Consider the following 6,000-nt stretch of genomic DNA (forward strand, 5'->3'; position numbering starts at 1 on the left):
CCTACACTGTCCATGCCTGCAGCTCCTTCTTTAAAATGCTTTAAAAAGGCTTTAAAGTGAAGGACAAGGAGGGAGGAACTCAATATGGCAATGATCACCCCACTATCGCCACTACAAGTTATATGGGATTAAACCAGGCCTGCTGACCCCAGGAGTCCAGCCTGGACTTTCCCAGGGCTGCCCTGAAGCCTTGGTGGTGACATGAAAGTTATTGGGGGTGAGGGGGGAGGAAAATAGTACCATTTTTCTATATATTTGTATATATTTTGTAGAGAAACAAGATAAACCAGGTGCCTCGAGTTGCCAAAGAGTGGGTGTGAGTCCACCTGTGCCTGGTTAGGACAGGCCCCCTATTACCAGGGGGCCAATAAAGGTGGGACACACACCCACAGAGAGGAAGCTCACTCTTGTGCGAGGCAAGGAAGAGGCCAGCAGCTCGTCCAGCCTCAGGAGCAAGAAAGGCTTTTCCTGCTACATATTTAGTAATTTTTCCTTTTTATCATTGCTTTTTCATCACAGCTGTGTATTTTAGTTTCCAACCCATAAGTCTCTCTCCCTTATTCTCTATCCTTTCTTTATCATGGTGGGGAGGAGCATTAATAGAGAGCTTCTGTCATTCGGTTAATTGCTGACTCAGCATTAAACCCTCACAGATTTATTGGCGCCCAGTGTGGGGCTTAAGCTAATTATCTAGAGCCCAGTTGAAATTTCAACTCATTTATATGAATAGTTTGAATTTTGACTTCAGTGTGAGGATACCCAGATGGCTGTGCTGAGTGAGAATCAAACTATTTTCTCTGGAAATTTCAAAGGGTTGGAAATTAAACTATTTATGCTGTGTTATAAACTCAATGACTCAAACAAAGTTTTAAGATCAATATACATTTATTGAGGTATATGAGTAAGGCAGCGCGCTGGGCGACCGGGGAGTTACAGCTCCACCAAGGTTCGCCCCAAACTGCAGCAAAGCAGGGGTTTTTTAGACACGTTCATTCAGTGGAGATGCACAGGCCTGGAACTGGCTTGGCCTGTGTCACAGAATCATGGAATCATGGAATGGGTTGGGTTGGAAGGGTTCAAGATCATGTTGTTCCAACCCCCTGTATGCATGGGTATTGACACCTCTGTCGTGATCCGCTTATTATTTTATATTGTGATTATGAGGATTTCTCAGCCTCTGCTTCAGAGATGACGCATAAAATTGCAGGCTAACACGTTTTTACACAAACATGTTACAAGGATTTATTTTTAGGGAAGGGAAAACAGAATTTCTCAGTTAAGAAAGGGTAAACACAATTCGCTACTTTTGGAGAGATGAGTCGTTAAGGAAAGAAAGGAAGAAACGAAAGGGTAATTTAAAATGTTTCACCGCTAGTTGGTCCTAGCGGAGGGGAGGGGGGGGGTAGGAGTTGTGTTACCGCGTCGCCACTGCAGTCGAAAAGCTGTGTCGCTGCTTTTTTTTTTCCTTTCTTTCGCATGCTCGCCTCCCAGAGTGTGGGGGGGTAGAATTCAGGACGCTGTGAAAAGCTGCTTGCCGCTTGTGCCTTCGGGAGTGCTTGCTGCTGCTAGCTTCTGCTTTTCGGTTCTTTCTGGGGGATTTTTATAATGCAAAGGAGAGCGGGTCCCCTTCTTTTTCCTTTTGTGTGAGTTATTAATAAAAAAGGCTTTTTTTGGAATTGAGCATACTTCTTAAAAGTTACCTTATCAGTTCGTTAAGATATGCTAAATTCGTGACGTCTGGCCAGATGTCAGGCACCAGGAATTTGTTGTCCCCTTTGCCAGTCTTTAGATATGTTAATGTGGCAGCATTTTTGATATGTGAGCTTAAAGAAAAAGAACTAAATAATTCTTGCTCAAGAATCAAAAATTTTAAAAGTTTTTACATCAACCTCCCACCCAACTGAAGCCAACCTGACCCCTGTCGCCATGGAACACACTTTGTAATTCCATTCACAGAATCAACCTCAGTCAGCAGCACCCTCTCCTTGATTACTCAAGGATGGGTTTCCAGCGCTCCTCCTGCTGCATGATCCTACAGATCATTCCCATGACCCTCCACATCATTCTGAATTACAGAATACCTCAGGCTGGAAGAGACCCCTGAGCATCTCCTTGTCTTAGGGCCCTGCTCAAGGCAGGATGAACCAGATGAGGTTGCTCAAGGGCTTCCCCAGCATGGCTTCATCCACCAAGGGGGTGAAAGTGCCTTTTGTCCCACCCCACAGGGGGATTATAAAGACAGCAAACAGTGTTGGCACAAGTTCTGGACACTGAGGCACTGTCACTGCTTGCCAGGAGGACTTTGGATCCCTGATGGCACTGTGACCCTCATCATCTCGTGAACTTCCCATCCACCACATCACCCACCTCTTCAATCCAGACATCACCAGTCTGGCTACAACAGGACAATGGTAGAGCATGTCAAAGGGCTTGCTAAAGGCCAGGTGCACCCCATGCCTTTCTGTCCCCTGCCCACTCTGCTTCAGCAATCCCCTCTTGGTCCTTCACCTGCCAGGAACAGGCTATTTTCTGATTTCCTTTGTTTTCCTTTTCTCCTTGTCCCAGGGTTGACGAGTATCTGTGTGGGCTGAGAGGGAGAGGCTGTGGTGCCTGCAGCAGTAGCAGCAGCAGTGTCTGTGGGGGGGAGGCAGCAGCTGTAGCAGTTACGCTGGCAATGCTCGCCGGCTGTATCAGAGTTGTGCCCTTGTGTGTGGGGGGTTAGCAGTGGCTGCAGAGGCAGAAGTGGGGGTGCTCTCTGTACCAGGGGCAGCTGTCCATCTCCCAAGAGGAGTGCTCCTTCTCACCAGTGTGGTTTCTGTCTTACTCCTCAGCACCATCTGAACAATATTAATAGTACCCACCGGCAGTTCACAAACATAAAGCTATTTTGGCCACACTCTAGTGGACTCAGCCTGGAATGAAACAGAGTGGTATCATTTCCCAAATTAAAGCTGAAAGTGTAATTACCAACCAAATTCTTTATGTCTCTATGAATCACAACTGTACCATGTACCACCCTGTATATCAGTATTGAAGACCATATCACAACTGCGGTTCCTAAGCAGCTCTTACCAAGAATGAACCACAGAGCAACACTAATCCCAGATAAAAAGCCACAGATCACATACCCTGAATACCAAAGGTACGGCATGATTGGTTTAATTTCCAACCCTTTGAAATTTCTAAAGGCAAGAGCCTGATTCCTTCCCAGAGAAGCTAGCTGGGTATCCTCGCACCAAAGTTGGAGTTAAAACTATTCAGTTAAATTAGTCAAAATTTGGACTGGTCTTGAGCTAATTAGCTTAAGCCCCACGTTGAGCACCAAAAATCTGTTAGGGTTTAATGCTGGTCTGGCAATTAAACCGAATGACAGAAGGTCTCTATTAAGACCCCTCCTGTTCCTGATAAAGAAAGGGGAGAGAATAAAGGAGAGAGACTTATGGATTGGAAACTAAACTACACAGCTTTGATGGAACAGTAATGATAAAAGAAAATAATAGTAAATCTACACAAATATATAGAAAAATGATACCACGTTTGTCCCCCCTCTCTCCCGCAATAACTCTCACGTCACCACTGAGGCTGAAGGGCAGCCCTGGGAAAGTCCAGGGTGGTCTCCTGGACTCAGTAGTGGTCAGGAGCTGGAGGCAGGAACACAGAGATTCAGGCTGGCATGGATAAGGACCGCAGGCAGAGGAACGGATGGAATCCTCCCAGGATGTTGAAGCAAACAGGGATAGGTGAAAACAAAAGGCCAATGGAAGGAAGAAGGAAGAGGGCAGAAGGCTGGTGAAGGGACATCAGCACAAGTCCTATGAGGTGAGGCTGAGGGAACTGGGGCTGTTCAGCCTGGAGAAGAGGAGGCTCAGGGGAGACCTCATCACTCTCTACAACTACGTGAAAGGAGGTTGTAGCCAGGTTGGGGTCGGTCTCATTTTCCAGGCAACTATCATCAAGACGAGGGCACGGTCTCAAGTTGTGCCAGGGGAGTTTTAGGCTGGTGTGGTATACATGTGGAACTGAAAATATAAAATATGTCTCTCGGACCAGTTTTTTTTCCTTCGGCTGGTAAATTACCATATGTTTATCTCAAGGAATGCCTGACAGACACCTGGTCGTCATAACCTAGCAGGGTTCCAGGACACAAAGATAAGAAATGACTCATCCCAGGAAGCCTGGAGATTTGTATGTATCAGGGCCATCTTGAATGAAGTGACCCCCCCTTTCTTTTTGGGGGATAAATAACCCTAGGAAAAGACGGGAAAGTGAGCGCTTCTTCGGCTCGACGTCTCCTCAGCTTGTCACCCCGATTTCCAGCTACAGAAAGACAGAGCAGCGACTCAACGGCGAAAACCACAAGCAGCTCCCATCCCGAAGAACCAGGATCAACCCTCCAGCCCGAGGCCTGGCCCTGCGCGGACGGTGATATTTTCTCTCTTTTGTTTCTCCCTTTGTTACTCTTAACGACCATTGATTAAGGTGGTTACTTTATACAAAAGGTCTTATTGCTAGTATAACCGGCTTTCCCTGTTTAGAAATAAACTTTGTAACTAATTTTAAATCCAGCAGTCTGGTTATTTGTCAATTCAAGCCTTGTCTCTGAGTCAGTGGCTGAATTTTCCTTGCAATCAAAATATAAATAATAACTCGGATCGTAACAGCTGGATATTAGAAAGAATTTCTTTACGGAGAGGGTGAGCAGACATTGGAATGGGCTGCCCAGGGAAGTAGTGGATTCTCCATCCCTGGAGATATTTAAAAAGAGACTGGATGTGGCACTTTCCATTGTAACTGAAGTTGCCAAAGGTCATAATCATCGAATCACAGAATTATTTGGGTTGGAAGGGACCTCTAAAGGTCATCCATTCCAACCCCCCTGCAGTAACCGGGGACACCCTCAACTAGATCAGGTTGCCCAGAGCCTCCTCAAGCCTCACCATGAATATCCACAGGAATGAGGCCTCAAAAACCTCCCTGGAAAACCTGTTCCATTTTTTCCAGTACCCTCATTGTAAAGAACTTTTTCCTAACATCCAATCCAAATACACTCCTAAAGTAAACCCATTCTTCTTCATCCTATCAGTCCAGGCTGGTGGTGTCTGGATTGAAGAGGTGGGTGATGTGGTAGGTGGGAAGTTCACGAGATGATGAGGGTCATGGTGCCATCAGTGATCTGAAGTCCACCTGGCAAGCACTGACGGTGCCTCAGTGTCCAGCACTTGTGTCAACACTGTTGCCTGTTGTCCTGGTTTGGGCCAGGATAAAGGTGATTTTCTGTCTTGTCCTTTTTGCTTTCAGCTGAGTCTCTTTAAGTAGTTGCACTTGCTGAAATTAACAGCGTTTCTCAGACAGTGTGTGCTTCTAGAACTGGTAACACTTGATGTTTATACTTACTGCTAGAGACTGGTATGCAGAGCCAAGGACACTGCTCATTTCTGAGGAAAACATTTTACCGTCCAGGAGGATAAAGAGGTCCCACCTGACCCCCCCTTTGGGGAAGAACAGACAAGATAGATGCCATGTCGCAGTGGGTGTTTGATGCAAACAGATGCGAGACAGAGACTTGTTTGATGCAAACAAATGTCCAACTTTATTGAATCAGAAGGCGATATTTATACACTAATCTAAGAGCTAATGCCACGTATACATATTGCTGATTGGTGATTTCTACATCTCGTTACACACGTTTTAACTTGATTGGATACAAAACCTTTAGCAACAATTAACTAACAAAGCTTATCTTTCACACATTCGAGCTTCTTCGTGGATGTTGTAATCGTGCCGAGTCCCTTAATCTAATCGTCTTGCTTACTCCTTAACCTTCGAGTGTTCTAATGTACTGTTCCTTGTGGTTACAAAATATGCTTTAAGCAGCACTGTCCTTGCACATAGCCCAAAGCTTATGTTGAGATTATCAGCAATTGTTCGGAGCTGACAGTCTGAGGCTGTACTGCCTCAATTCCCCCTTCCGATTGGACAAGATAAACTCGTTTCATGGCA

This window comes from Calypte anna, chromosome W (genome assembly GCF_003957555.1).
Source record: "Calypte anna isolate BGI_N300 chromosome W, bCalAnn1_v1.p, whole genome shotgun sequence".
Classification (NCBI taxonomy): Eukaryota; Metazoa; Chordata; class Aves; order Apodiformes; family Trochilidae; genus Calypte; species Calypte anna.